The sequence below is a fragment of the Heterodontus francisci genome, chromosome 3 (genome assembly GCF_036365525.1).
Source record: "Heterodontus francisci isolate sHetFra1 chromosome 3, sHetFra1.hap1, whole genome shotgun sequence".
Classification (NCBI taxonomy): domain Eukaryota; kingdom Metazoa; phylum Chordata; class Chondrichthyes; order Heterodontiformes; family Heterodontidae; genus Heterodontus; species Heterodontus francisci.
In genome coordinates this window covers 6,945,475-6,961,505 of record NC_090373.1, presented here as the reverse complement: position 1 = coordinate 6,961,505, position 16,031 = coordinate 6,945,475, and the positions used below count along the sequence as shown (strand labels likewise).

The window sequence follows — 16,031 nt, the reverse complement described above, 5'->3', positions numbered from 1 at the left end:
GTCAGGATGAGATCCTTACCTCGCCCCTCTGCCATCACCATAATAGTGCCACCCGCCCCATGTCGGCACCCTCCTGCGTAGTCACATGCATTCTCCAAAAAGGCCAGTGGTATGGCGTACTCACCTTGGCAAAACGCAGGAGGTCATTGACCCTCTTCCTGCACTGGGCCCAGTTTCGTTGGGTGACCCCACGGCTGCTGCATTCTTTTGCGATCTCCACCCAGGCTTGCTTGGTCAGGAAGGAAGATCTCTTCTTACCATTGCTGGGGAAGAGGACCTCCTATCTTTCCCTTGCAGCCTGGAGGAATATATGTAGGGAGGTATCACTAAACCATGGGGCCACCCTTTGTTTTGACTCGGCCATCCTGTGCTGCCCATCTTGGGGGGGGGTCCAGGAACCAGTCACGATAAGTTTAAAGCTCCGCCAAGTTGCCGATGATTCTAAGGCAGGAGTAAATGCAGGGCTGGCAGGCTTTTAAATATGGCATCAGCACCTGCACCGGAGTCACCTGATCCCATAATCGGCGACTCTCATCTCACCCAGACTATGGCTATGGTTCCCGCATCTCCTATATGCAAAATGGCTGCCCACCGCGTGATCACGGGGGGGCGGCCGCCTATGTGATGGACTGCAGTGGAGCCCATTTCCAGGTTTGTCGTGAGGACCAGCGGCAAGATCATTAAATTCAGCCCACTGTGTGCAAGATCATAACATGATTTGCTTGTCCATTATAAATGAAAGACCTGCATTGCTTTAGCATCCCACGACATAAAGCAAACAGCAGTCAGATGTTGATTTATCTCTGACAATAAAGCACTCCCTCAGCTTGTATCAGTATAGATAATAGTGGAGATGATGAATGATTTCAAAAGGAAATTGGATAGGCACTTGGGGGAAATAAACTTGCATGGCTATGGGATAGAGTGGGGGATTGGGACTGAACGGATTGCTCTACAGAGGGCCAGCATGAACCCGATGGAGTGAATGGCCTCCTTCTGTGCTGCAATTTCAATAGAGCCAAGTGTGAGAATGGTATTTGAACCTACAGGCTTCTGGTACAGGGTTATATTGCAGCTTTTGTGTCAATATGAGACTGCATTTTGTTAAGCAGTGAAGTTCACAGCCTCACACTGGTTGTAGTTTAAGTGTGAATGGTGCAAAGAAATCAGTTAACGTTACAAAAGACTTAACTGTCCCATTGGCTTGTTGACAACATTGAAAATTGAACTGGTATTTTGACACCGGTGAATGGATCTCTGTACATGTATGGGAGCACTCTTTGTCTGATCAGAAAGCAATGTGAAGTCCACAGTACAGTTGTTTCCACATACCTTTAAAGGAGCACTAGTCTCAACCTGAACCTGTATTTACATCAGCATGCAAATTCTGCACCGCTGCTCGACTAAATAATGTTCACATTGTGACAGTGCCAATAACACTGCTTGGCTATCGATGCTACTCCAATTACCTCCAGACTCAATCAATCCATAGCTGATTGTTATTTTGCTGCATGTTGGTCACCCAGCTCCAACCTGAGTAGCAACTTGCAAAACTTATGCAAGAAACAAGCTGTAATTTGCTGCATTTGAAATGCTTTTTTAATCTGGAAATCCGACCTTCAGCTATTTCTTGCCATGATTAATGTGTTAGGATTAATTTTTTTAATCTATTCAAGGTGCACATTGTAGGATCTCTAAAAGTAAATTGTCTTCAATCTTAATTTTCACCCTGTGCGATTGATTTAGATTAACCGATGGGAGAATGTTGACTTAGACAGTGCCAAGTGGATTAACAACACATCAGATGAATGGAATGTGTACATCATAAAGCCAGATGTCTCAGAAAGTTCACTCTGTCGTTTTCAGGTGAAATCAGCATTAAATATTGAACAAGCACACCATGATTGTTAGATTGTAGCTCATTCTGCTCCAAAGTGTGGCGAGCCAGTGGAGGAAAATGGGTCGATCACTAAGACTCGACATTAATCGGACGGACCCACAGGGCGACACGGGACCGGCTTTCCTCGCCAGGCGGCGGATTGTGAGCCAGGATCCCGAAACCGGCTGGAGTGCGTTTCCTAGGCCCTAAACCTCTGGATGGCGATCACGAGCACAGGGTCAGCCTGGAGGACGCCGACACCGAGGAGGCCGGCCTCGCACCCCCTTCCCCCCTCACACCCCCTTCCCCCCACCCCCTTCACCCCCTCACCGCTTCCCCCTCCCCCATCCCCCTGCACCCCTTCCCCCTGCACCCAGTTTCCCCCTCGCACCCCCTTCCCCCTCCCCCCCCTCTGCTCCCCTTCCCCCCACACCCACTTCCCCCCCGCATCCCCTCACCCCTCGCACCCCCTACCCCCTCCCCTCGCACCTCCCGCTCCCCCTTCCCCCCCGCACCCCCTCACCCCTCGCACCCCCTTCCCTCTCCTCCTCACACCCCTCCGCACCCCCTTCCCCCCACCCCCTTCCCCCCACACCCCCTTCCCCCCTCGCACCCCCTTCCCCCTCCCCCTCGCACCTCCCACTCCGCCTTCCCCCCGCACCCCTTCCCCCACCCCCATCCTCCTCACACCCCCTCCCGCCTTCCCTCTCCCTCCATGAAATTGCACAGTTTACTTGTTAGGGCACAGGGATAGGAGCTAACAACCCCACTGCCTTGTGGGCGTCTCGGGAGAGATCAAGGCTAAGGGGGTAAACCCTAACAGAAAATCCGGAGCGGAACCCCTAAGGCGGTCATGTGTCACCTTTGGCATGTTTCCGGCAGTTCCTGCAGCCATACCGGTGCCAAAGGTCGTGCTCTGCACTCCTTTGGACCCCACCAGGAAGGCCGAGAGGGGGGTTTTAACGCTTGGGCAACTCACAACCTCCATACATCCGCCCAGGCCTGCGCCATGGAGAGGTCACTCCATAGTCACCTCACAGCGACCAAAACAACACGGAAGGCAGCAGTTACAGGTTATAATTCCAGCTCAATTGGCGTAGAGATTGGGCACCACGGGTTGCCTTTGTCAGTGGGAGAGGTCATCGCATCTCACTGGACAGCTACCGTCCGCCTCAAACCGGGCAGCTCCCGGTCAGTAAGGTTCTGTCCTGCCACAGTCCATCTGCTTCAATGGGTGCTTGGAGCTCAGGGTCATTGCCCAACAAGTGCACTATAACACCGCACCAAACAGCACGACAAAAAAAGGAAAGAAGTACCAGCCCTTCGCTTTGCAAGCTAGAACATCAGAACTATGTGTCCTGGCCTGTCGGAAGACCTTACACAAATCAACAATTCTCGGAAGACCGCCATCATTAACAACGAGCTCAGTAGACTCACTGTGGATATTGCAGCACTTCAGGAGACTCGCCTCCCTGCGAGCGGATCTCTAAGAGAGCAAGTCTACACCTTCTACTGGCAGGTCAGGGATCCTGAAGAACCAAGACAGCATGGAGTGGGCTTCGCCATCAGAAACTCTTTGCTCAGCATGATAGAGCCACCTTCAAATGGCTCGGAACGCATACTGTCCATCCAACTGCTCACCGCCTCTGGTCCAGTACGCCTACTCAGCATCTATGCTCCAACACTCTGCTCCCCACCTGAAGTTAAAGACCAGTTCTACGAGGAACTCCATAGTATCATTAGTTGCATTCCTAATACCAAACATTTGTTCCTGCTGGGGAACTTTAACGCCAGGGTTGAGGCCACCCATGACTCATAGCCCTCCTGCCTTGGGAGCTATGGCATTGGAAGCATGAATGAGAATGGACAGAGACTGCTGGAGTTGTGTACCTATTACAACATCTGCCTCACCAACTTGTTCTTTCATACTAAACCCTGTCACCAGGTTTCTTGGAGGCACCCAAGAACACGTCATTGGCACCAGCTGGACCTCATCGTCACAAGGCGAGCCTCTATAAATAGTGTCCAAAGCACACACAGCTTCCACAGTGCAGACTGCGACACCGACCACTCCCTGGTGTGCAGCAAGGTTAGACTCAAACCAAAGAAGCTACATCACTCCAAGCAGAAGGGCCGCCCGCGCATCAACACTAACAGAATTTCTTATCCACAGCTGTTACATAAGTTTCTAAATTCACTTGAAAAAGCCCTTCAAAACACTCCGACAGGGGATACAGAGACCAAGTGGGCCCACATCAGAGATGCCATCTATGACTCAGCAATGACCACCTTTGCAAACGTGTGAAACAGAATGCAGACTGGTTTCAATATCACTTTGAAGAGCTGGAACCTGTCATAGCCACTAAGCGCATTGCACTGTTGAACTACAAGAAAGCCCCCAGCGAGTTAACATCCGTAGCACTGTTGAACTACAAGAAAGCCCCCAGCGAGTTAACATCCGTAGCACTTAAAGCAGCCAGAAGCGCTGCACAAAGAACAGCCAGGCACTGCGCAAATGACTACTGGCAACACCTAAGCAGTCATATTCAGCTGGCCTCAGACACCGGAATCATCAGAGGAATGTATGATGGCATTAAGAGAGCTTTTGGGCCAACCATCAAGAAGATCGCCCCCCTCAAGTCTAAATCAGGGGAAACAATCACTGACCAACACAAGCAAATGGACCGCTGGGTGGAGCACTACCTAGAACTGCACTCCAGGGAAAATGTTGTCACTGAGACCGCTCTCAATGCAGCCCAGTCTCTGCCAGTCATGGATGAGCTAGACGAACAGCTAACAAAATCGGAACTCAGTGATGCCATTGATTCTCTAGCCAGTGGAAAAGCTCCTGGAAAGGATGGCATTATCTCTGAAATAATCAAGAGTGCTAAGCCTGCTATACTCTCAGCACTCCATGAACTGCTTTGCCTGTGCTGAGACGAGGGAGCAGTACCACAGGACATGCGCGATGCCAATATCATCACCCTCTATAAAAACAAAGGTGACCACGGTGACTGCAACAACTACCGTGGAATCTCCCTGCTCAGCATAGTGGGGAAAGTCTTCGCTCGAGTCGCTTTAAACAGGCTCCAGAAGCTGGCCGAGCGTGTCTACCCTGAGGCACAGTGTGGCTTTCGAGCAGAGAGATCCACCATTGACATGCTGTTCTCCCTTCGCCAGCTACAGGAGAAATGCTGCGAACAACAGATGCCCCTCTACGTTGCTTTCATAGATCTCACCAAATCCTTTGACCTCGTAAGCAGACGTGGTCTCTTCAGTCTACTAGCAAAGATCGGATGTCCACCAAAGCTACTAAGTATCATCACCTCATTCCATGACAATATGAAAGGCACAGTTCAGCATAGCGGTGCCTCATCAGACCCCTTTCCTATCCTGAGTGGCGTGAAACAGGGCTGTGTTCTCGCACCTACACTGTTTGGGATCTTCTTCTCACTGCTGCTCTCACATGTGTTCAAGCCTTTCGAAGAAGGAGGTTTCCTCCACACAAGATCAGATGGCAGGTTGTTCAATCTTGCCTGTCCTAGAGCTAAGAACAAAGTACGGAAAGTCCTCAATAGGGAACTCCTCTTTGCTGACGATGCTGCATTAACAACCCATACGGAAGAGTGTCTGCAGAGACTCATCGACAGGTTTGCGGCTGCCTGCAACGAATTTGGCCTAACCATCAGCCTCAAGAAAACAAACATCATGGGACAGGACATCAGAAATGCTCCATCCATCAATATCGGCGACCACGCTCTTGAAGTGGTTCAAGAGTTCACCTACCTAGGCTCAACTATCACAAGCAACCTGTCTCTCAATGCAGAAATCAACAAGCGCATGGGAAAGGCTTCCACTGCTATGTCCAGACTGGCCAAGAAAGTGTGGGCAAATGACGCACTGACACAGAACACAAAGGTCCGAGTGTTTCAAGCCTGTGTCCTCAGTACCTTGCTCTGCGACAGCGAGGCCTGGACAACGTATGTCAGCCAAGAGCGACATCTCAATTCATTCCATCTTCATTGCCTCCGGAGAATCCTTGACACCAGGTAGCAGGACCGTATTTCCAACGCAGAAGTCCTCGAGGTGGTCAACATCCCCAGCATATACACCCTACTGAGACAGCAGCGCTTGAGATGGCTTGGTCATGTGAGCAATATGGAAGATGGCAGGATCCCCAAGGATGCATTGTACAGCGAGCTTGTCACTGGTATCAGACCCATCGTCCATCCATTTCTCCACTTTAAAGACATCTGCAAACGCGACATGAAGTCCTGTGACATTGACCACAAGTCGTGGGAGTCAGTTGCCAGTGATCGCCAGAGTTGGCGGACAGCCATAAAGGCGGGGCTAAAGAGTGGCGAGTCGAAGAGACTGAGCAGTTGGCAGGAAAAAAGACAGAAGTGCAAGGGGAGAGCCAACTGTGTAACAGCCCCGACAACCAATTTTATCTGCAGTGCCTGTGGAAGAGTCTGTCACTCTAGAATTGACCTTTATAGCCACTCCAGGCGCTGCTTCACAAACCACTGACCACCTCCAGGTGCTTACCCATTGCCTCTTGAGATAAGGAGGCAAAAGAAGAAAGAAGCTTCATCATTAACAATTCTCAATTGCTTCCAACATACATGTGGTTTTAAAACACATCAGTTTCTCACAGAGTCATAGAGTCGTGCAGCATAGAAACAGGCCCTTCGGCCCACTGCGTCCATGCCGACCATAATGCCTAGCTATACTAATCCCACCTGCCTGCATTAATTCCATATCCCTCAATGCCTTGCTCATTCAAGTACCTGTCCAGTTGCCTCTTAAATGTTGCTCCTGTTTTTGCCTTCACCACCTGCTCAGGCAGCTCATTCCAGCTACCCCACTATTCTTTGTGTGAACAATTTACCCCTTTGATCCCCTTTAAACCTCCTCCCTCTCACCTTAAGTCTATGCCCTCTAGTTTTAGTCACCCCTACCTTGGGAAACAGACTTTGGCTATCTACCCTATCTATGCCTCTCATAATTTTATATACCTCTATCACGTCCCCTCTCAGCCTCCTTCGCTCCAGGGAAAACAGACACAGCCTATCTGATCTCTCTTTATAACTCAAGCCCTCCAAACCAGGTAACATCCTTGTGAATCTTTTCTGCACCCTCTCTAGCTTAATCACATCTTTCCTGTCGTCCGGTGACCAGAACTGCACACAGTACTCCAAATGCGGCCCAACCAACGGTATGTACAACTGTAACATGACGTCCCAACTCTTGTACTCAATGCCTCGGCCAATGAAGGCAAGCATGCCATATGCCTTCTTTACCACCCTGTCTACCTGTGTTCCACTTTCGGGGAACTATGTACTTGCACCCCAAGGTTTCTGCAGAAATAAATCAGGTCATTACGATTTACACACTGACACATCCCCCTCAAGCAGTTAGAGCTCAGCCTCAATTAGCGATTATTTTCAAATGCTGAACAGCACAAGAGAATCCAACAAATTACATCAACCTACCATGCAAGCCAGAGTGTGCCATAGCTGCAAACAATAACAGGGACATTTCAGGGACTTGTTTTCGTTCAGTTGAATGCCGTCAACGTTTATAGAAGCAATTGCTTGTGAAATAGAGGAATGACTTGCACAGCAGTGTGGATTACAATCCCGAAGTTACAGTAGTTCCAGCTCAGATATGTTTTCAATATTTTGCTGGTTAGGAAAAATATTAAAAATTCTGATCATCTCTAAATTTCACAAAAAGCAGAACATTCAAAGCTGCCAAAGGAAATCAAACTTAAAGACTTGATAACCCATAGAAAGAAATGAATTGAGCTACACGTCACCTCAAATGAAAGTTAAAATTCTAATTTATGAATAAATTATGCTGCTTATCACACCATGTTTTTTAAATTTCAAAATGTATGCTTTTTAAGCTTTTCTTGGCAGTTTTTAGCTGCCTCTTAGCTGATGACACAACTATCAAGTACCCTCCCGATTATATCAGAAAAATATGGAGTAAACCTTATTTTAAGCATTTTGGCTTAAAATGGAGGTCTATCATTCCAGGTAGATTAAAATAATCTCCGAAAAGAGCATGGGTATTCCTTAAATAAAGTGAGTTCTGGTATTCACCCATGTCATTGTGTTGGCCCCGAACAGACAGCTGATTCCCCACAGAGGGTCAGGGAAATCAGAACAATCACAAAGAGCTGTATTTATTCCCTCCTACAATCCGGCAATACTAAAGATCCAACGGCAGGTCCATGGCCTACAGACTGGCTATTAGACAGTGCATGACATTGGCAGACCCAAAGGACAACAATTAATAAAAATAGTACGTATATTATTTTACTTTGATCATGCCACATGATGAAACACACGTCCCAACAGTCACATGACTTAGTTTAATTTAAAATCACAAATCAAAATCCACCGCCCTGACTTCAAGGCCCGCCTTGTCCCAGCTGCTGACTATAATAGGATTTAAACAATGGGTCACTGAAATTTCAGTTTGGTATATTTGATCATAATGAAATGAGGTACTTATGGCAACATTTACTCTCTGACAATGGAACTCAAAGCTGAGAGATAGTCCTGTCAGAAAGTGAATGAAATCAGATCCTTATAGAAATGATACTAAAGTCAGGTTACTCAAAGCAATCTTATCTGAACACTGTATAAAAGGCGTATCGTAGGTTTCCTGAGTTACTAACCACAGCATGACACGGGGGAAGCAGGGCACGTCAACTGTCTTCTCCCAAACAGAGCTTCTGTAAGTAACCCAGAGACATCAACAATTGTCAATTCTTACTAAAAAAAAACACTTCACACTTTAGATTAATAATGAAGGAAGACTTTTGACAATCCCATTATCTCAAACAAAACATGCTTTTAAAAATTCATGAGCAATTCAGTCACCGTAAACATTTAGATCTGCAACTAGAGCTTTAATTAACATGCAACTGAGAAAAATAGATTTTTTTTAAAATGTAACAGTGCAAACGGTATACTATTTGGAAATGCATTCCATATTACAGCCAGGACATTAGCACTCTATTCTTTTTTACCTGTCCCTGAGTGTAAAGTGTTAAGGAGAATCTGTAGAAATCCAGCAAACATATCACCGCACACTATCACCGCACTGTATTCAGCGTGGTACTTCGCCCCATCAGCAGTGCTCACTGTGCAGCCTGATCTCCCAGGGACAGTACAGTTCTCTTACTGGAGTAATTACGGCAACAGAAATATCTCCAGCAATTTTCTTTATCAAAATTACAATTTGTGCTCACTAGCTACACTCCTGAATTGCAATAGTAGCAACATCATCTGACAAGGTCGAAAGTGCTGTAGTCATCATATTAACTTTCTGCAGAACATTACAATCATTGATTATCACAGTAATCCATATAGGCTCTGCGTGCACTGAATACATCTTCAATCAGGCAAGCTGGTAATGATTTGATGAGTGCTACTATTAACTGCATGAGGAAGGGGAAGATATAAATTTTGCCTGTTCTGCAGCCCATGCAAGACAGGTGATTAATATCCCTGAAGCTGGTGCAATAAAATATAAAATATAGTCTGCACAGCCTCAATCCAATCAAGAGCATTGCTGTGGCTATTATTACTATTACATAGGCAAATCCCAGTCCAGCTCTTATACATTATACATATTTTGTCTTAAAACAAGAAGTTAAAATAAAAGCCACTATATCACAATATCCACACACACACACACACACACAACACACAGCAGAGAAAAAAGTAAATTCACATTCACCAGTAGCATGTGTTGGAGGGAAAGGGTCTGATCAGTCATTTAGCTCATCAAACTTCCAGTGAAAGTAAGTGTATCAGAGAAAAATAATGGGCCATAATTTGCTAACAAAATGAGTTTAATGCACTTTCTATTATTAATGTATAAATCTTCCAGCAACTTCTGGCGAGGGAGAGATACGACGTGAATTGTGAAGTGCTAAAAATTGTTGGACAATTAGCATAGCACTCACCCGTTAGCATCCTGAAAATATCAGCTTGACATTAATCTCTATGTGACCTCCAAGAAATTGCTGCATTTGCACATTAATTAGCAATTAAACTCATCACAAAGTTAACATTGGTATATAAGAGTGTAAGTACCTTTTTAATGAGGTGATTTGTGTTGTTGCAATGCCACTCAACCTCTAAAGGGAACATCTGAAACAGTGGACAGTCTCATTCCTACAGTTAGTCAATTGTGGTTAAAGATTTTAAAAATGTTACAATGTTTTAATTTTTTTCTTACTTTTCCTTTGTCTCTTTTTTCTTTCCCTCTCAATCCAGACTTTCTTTCCTCTCTATTTGTCCTTCTGGACCTCATTTAACCCTAATTTACCCACTTTCTCCATTGTTTCTCTGTTTTCCACTCAATCCTTAAACGTTATTGGTTAAGAAGATAGACCGGTCGTCCTGTCCTTCACCATTCCCAGCTGCCCCACTATCAGCTCGCACTTTGCAGCAAGTGCAGCACAAAAATGTTCAAGCTGAAGAGTGAGTGAAAATGTGTAACTAATATGGTTAATCACGAGATGTCCTGCTCCGCCATAATCTGGGCAAATGTTTTCCACATTTGCGGAACTTTCAGGAGAATTCTGAATAAGCATAGCACAAATTAACAGGTCTTGATCACTTAATTCACCCTGTTTACGAACTGATTTAAAATCATGGATTACAGATTAAATAATCACTTAATTGGCTCATCATTCAGCAAGTGAGTATGGACATGGGTGAGACACTGGACACAGTTCTTTTTTTTATTCATTCATTTGTGGGATGTGGGCATTGCTGGCGGGGCCAGCATTTATTGCCCATCCCTAATTGCCCTTGAGAAGGTGGTGGTGAGCTGCCTTCTTGAACCACTGCAGTCCATGTGGGGTGGGAACACCCACAGTGCTGTTAGGGAGGGAGTTCCAGGATTTTGACCCAGCGACAGTGAAGGGACGGCGATATAGTTCCAAGTCAGGAGGGTGTGACCTGGAGGGGAACTTGCAGGTGGTGGTTTTCCCATGCATTTGCTGCCCTTGTCCTTCTAGGTGATAAAGGTTGTGGGTTGGAAGATGCTGTCGAAGGAGCCATGGTGCATTGCTGCAGTGCATCTTGTAGACGGTACACACTGCTGCCACTGTGTGTTGGTGGTGGAGGGAGTGAATGTTTGTGAATGGGGTGACAATCAAGCGGACTGCTTTGTCCTGGATGGTGTCGAGCTTCTCGAGTGTTGTTGGAGCTGCACCCATCCAGGCGAGTGGACAGTATTCCAATCACACTCCTGACTTCTGCCTTGTAGATGGCGGACAGGCTTTGGGGAGTCATGTGGTGAGTTACTTGCTGCAGAATACCAAGCCTCTGACCTGCTCTTGTAGCCACGGTATTTATATTCTGGACCTCGCCATTCCGATGCTGTTGTACATAAGGCAGTTGCCATTGTTTCAACACACACACTGTTTTTGCTGTGCTTCAGCTAACAGCATTAGTAAACTTACAGGTAGTTCCTTCAGTTTAACAAGTTTTTAAAGTGACACTGGTGGAAAAATTGATTCAAAGTATTAATTTAATACTTTAGCCATGTCCTCTGCTTCAACATGAAGGTTTCCCTTTGGGTTCTTAATTGGCTCAACTTTTTCCTGGCTACCTGCTTACAGAAGTGGGCGCCATCGCCGCTTGTCACATGTGTGGCTGGCAGCCAATTATAACAATGGAGGTGCTGGGCCCAGCCAATTACGCGATGGGGTGGGATTCTAGGCACCGAACGCAGTGTCGGTTGACTCCGGAGCAGGTGTTGGCACCATATTTAAAGCCCTGCCAGCCCTGCTTTCATTGCTGCCTTTGAGTCATTTACACAATCCTGCCGAAAGACCCCATCTCCACCCCCCGACAAGGATTCCACAGGATGGCAGAGGCCTCCCTGGAGATTCTCCTCCAGGCTGCAAGGGAAAGCCGGGAGGTCTTCTTCTGCAGAAATGTCAGGGAGAGGTGCTTCCATCTGACCAAGTGAGCCAAGATGGAGATTGCAGAACATGGCTGCAGTGCGGAAAGACAGTCAACGACCACTTGGTTCTGAATGCTACATACCACTCTCCTTTTTGGGGATTTCATATGGCTGCATGGGAGGCTGCACGACATGGGGAGGGAGGCACCACAAAGGTGCTGGCAACAGGGCTTAGGCATCAACACATCCTGCCAGAGGTATGACTGCATCTTGGCCACAGGCCATCTCCTTCCACAGTTCACCCCCATTACCTCCCCCCCTCTCCTGAGAGCTGATGTGGGGATAGGCCACATAGGAAACCCCAGCAGGGGACAAGGGGCTGCCACGAACACACCTGCCCTAGAGCTCTTCCTGTGAAGTATGACTATCTTCCTCTTACCACTTATAGGACAAGTGGGCCGATAACAACAGGGAGACCTCACTGACTGGTGGAGGTATTGCTAATATAGTTCCCCTCCAAGTCACACACCATCTTGACTTGGAACTATATCCTTCACTGTCGCTGGGTCAAAATCCTGGAACTCCCTTCCTACCAGCACTGTGGGTGTACGTACCCCAAATGGACTGCAGCGGTTCAAGAAGGCAGCTCACCACCACCTTCTCAAGGGCAATTAGGGATGGGCAATAAATGCTGGCCTGGCCAGTGACGCCCACATCCCATGAATGAATAAAAAAAACATACAGCCTCTATCAGCAGCTGAGGGTGAAGCACAAGAGATAGTGGGACCTCAGGGATGGTGAGACTAGAGTCTCCATGCAAGATAGTGAGATTTGTCTTCAAATGACATCCAGCACACTCTGGAGATTCATTATCACGCATGGATATCATGACAAGATCTACACAGCCTAACCCACACATGTTTGTGTTCTCTCATGCAGCTCGACATCTACAGGAGACCTCATCAGAAGGGGGAAATCAGTCAGCATTCCTCTGAGGAGGAGCAGTCATCCCATGACTCTCCTACACTTTCCACCAGTGCAGATACTCTCACCTCCATGAGTTTACGCTCGGCTTTAGAATCAGGGTCACAAGCTGGTAAGAGCACCACACATGCGCCTGAGCAGCTGGTTGAGGTTGTGACAGCCGAGGCCTCTCTGTCAGAGGACTGTGGGTGTCCAGGCCCATGCTGAGCCCCAGGCTGATGATGAGCCTCTGGTATAAAGAGCACAGGGCATGCTGCAGTTGCAGAGAGGGGTAAGGCAAAATCTGGCGGAGATGCCAGACGCCTTGGGTAGCCTTGAGCAGACGATGGAGGAGTCCATCCATGCCTTGAGTGCTGCCATATCTCAGGTATGTGAGCAAATGGCTTCCTCCATTGAGAGGCTAGCGACCCTCATGTAGACCCAGATCGCACAGATGCGCACAGACCTGCACACCATCAACTTAACAATAAGTTTAACGCAGCAGTGACAAGGTGAGAGAAGGACGAGGATACATGGTGTCTTCTCCAGGTCCTCATCCTTCTCTGGTCAGCAGGAAGGTTCAAGTAAGCCTTGAAAGGGAGGAAGAGAGGCTGACCTCCATATCTGGGAGCCCCTTCAGGATGCTCTGAGTGTGGACAGCAGCTCCTCAGCCCCTCCGCCAGTAGGCCCAGCCCCAGTAGCCGCGACGCCTGAAGAGAGACCTGCACCTGTGCAGGAAACCGTCTGGCAGCCGGTGTCCTCCAGGTCTCAGACAGCCAGAGGACGCCCGCCGAAGTTATCCCAGAGAAAGGGGCATCGTGATCAGCAGCCTGCCTCCAGCCCAGCTGCTAGCACAGGGGTCACACCTCGTAGAAGCACTCAAAAATGTATAAAGAAAAGCATCTGGAGACACTTGGGGGCTTCACAGCTGTTTGAAATTTGCCATTTGTTGTCTGTTATAAAGTTTTTCTGTTATTTCATTGTGAAAAACACTTATCCTTTCATGCCTTAATAGTGAGATGCTGACTTCACCCTTCTCCCTCATTGAGCTGCCAGTGTAAGCTCAGTCCTCCTTTGGTAAGTGTCCCACATGGGCCAGAGCACATGGTTCAGTTGGGCATGAGGCATGGAACCCAAACAGAAAGGAGGTGACAGAATGCATGCGTTGAGGTGAGTCTTTATTGAGTTCACACTGACAGCCCATCATGGTGGCAGGAATATGGTAAGTATCAGGTTGTCTCTTTTTTGGCACATCGCTCAATGTGCCCGGCCTCCAGCACAAGGGCTTCAACATACAGTGCTGCCTGCTCATTAGTCTCCTCTGCATCCTCCTCGTCCGTTGAGGCGTAGCGTTCAATCATCAAACCTTCAGTCAAGGCCACCCCCTCTGCAGTGCTAGATAGTGCAGAGTACAGTAGACCGTCTTGATACACAAGACCCTCACTGGGGAATACTGCAGGGCTCCATCAGATCAATCCAGGCACCGGAATCTCATCTTCAGCAGCCCAATGACCTGCTCAATGGTCACTCAGGTGCAGCCGTGGCAACTGTTGGACTTCTCCTCTGCTGCAGTGCGAGGGTTCCTCACAAGCATCAATAGCCATGTCTTCAGTGGGTATGTCTTGTCCCCGAGAATCCATTCTTGAAGGCAAGCAGGGGGCTGAAAAGCTGTGGTACCTGGGACTGTCGAAGTATGTAGGCATCGTGGCTGCTTCCCAGGAACCAGGGACACACCTGCAGGAAACGCTTTCGGTGGTCGCGGACCAGTTGAACACTGATGGGATGAAAGCCCCTCCCATTGATGAAGGCAGCTGGCTGGTCCATGGGAGCCTTGATGGCCACATACTACGTGGAGAGCCGACATTGACTCAACGGGCCGAATAGTCTCCTGAGCCGTTACGACTCTATGACACTATGCATGCACTCTATTACATTTTGCATCTGGGGGAATCCAGCAATGGCCTCAAATCTGATGGCCCTCTCGGCCTGACTGTCAGAGTCAGTCTGGTAGCACACATAGTCACCGCACCTCTTGAACAGGGTATTGGTCACCTTCTTGATGCAGAGGTTGGCTTCTGCCTGGGACACCTCACACATGTACCCGGTGGATCCTTGGAAAGATCCAGATGCGTAAAAGTTTAGGGCAACGGTGATCTTCAGGGCCAATGGCATAGAGTGACCCCCAAATCCCATAGGTCACAACTGGTCCTGCAGCAGGGCGCATAGGTCGGTGACGGCCACCCTGGAGAGCCATAGTCTTTGCTGAAAATGGCACTCGGCCATTTGGAGGCAGCTGATTCAAGTCCGGTACATTCTCTGGCGCAGGTGGGCCTTTCTTGGCATGGCCGGCTGCTGTTGCTCTCATCTTGGAGCTTCATGGGCAGGCACAGCTGCCTCCTGTTCCTCACTTTGTCAGAGGGATTCACAAAGACGGAGGACTGAATTAATAGACCCCCGATGTCAGGGGGCATGGCGGGGGGGGCCAAAAAATACCTCCGGCAGAGGCCCATCATGAGCCTTGACGCCGGGAAGGCCTGGCCCGATATGCTGGTGGTGACGAGGGCTCATGGCAGCACCCCCACCCGCCGCTTGGCGTTGGAAGCCAAATTAACATATGTTAAATATTGCAAATGAAGGAATCAATGACCTACCTGCTCCCGCTGTCCATTCCGGAGCAATATTGGTGTCAGTGGCCAGCACTCCTGTGCGTTCGGATCCACAGACAGGGATCTGAGATGTAACACTGGTGGGAAGGGGGGAGCAGGGAAGTTTTTCAGTGCGCAGTGGCGGGGGGCGAGTAGCGTCAGAGTGATTTATTTGGTGTAGGGGATAGTGGGAAGCGGTAAAGATGAAAGTTTATGAACTTTTGGTGGGGGGAGGGGACAGTCAGGTGCACAAATTAAACATTTTGTGGGGAGAAGAGGGCAAGGAATTAAATCGATGGATGTTGGGTGGGGGCAAGAGAGCATCAGGATCAATGTCATTAATTTTTTACAATAATCTCTCCTTCAAATATTTAAATTGAAAGTTAGGGCGGCACAGTGGCGCAGTGGTTAGCACCGCAGCCTCACAGCTCCAATGACCCGGGTTCAATTCTGGGTACTGCCTGTGTGGAGTTTGCAAGTTCTCCCTGTGTCTGTGTGGGTTTCCTCCGGGTGCTTCGGTTTCCTCCCACAGCCAAAAGACTTGCAGGTTGATGGGTTAATTGGCCATTATAAATTGCCCCTAGTATAGGTAGGTGGTAGGG

The 16,031-nt window shown here is 48.3% G+C and overlaps 1 protein-coding gene across 17 annotated transcripts in view; it reads right to left on the bottom strand.

The window, feature by feature from the left end:
* The window catches only part of LOC137353703 (regulating synaptic membrane exocytosis protein 3-like), a 1,492,914-nt gene that overhangs the window by 468,967 nt on the left and 1,007,916 nt on the right, over positions 1-16,031 (bottom strand). The window contains exon 1 of one of the 17 annotated variants that reach the window (XM_068020103.1): positions 8,571-8,597. The exons of the other annotated variants lie outside the window; for them this stretch is intronic. The gene's annotated coding sequence lies outside the window, so the exon portion shown is untranslated. Of the gene's footprint in view, positions 1-8,570; positions 8,598-16,031 lie in introns of those variants that run through there. 17 annotated transcript variants of the gene reach the window in all.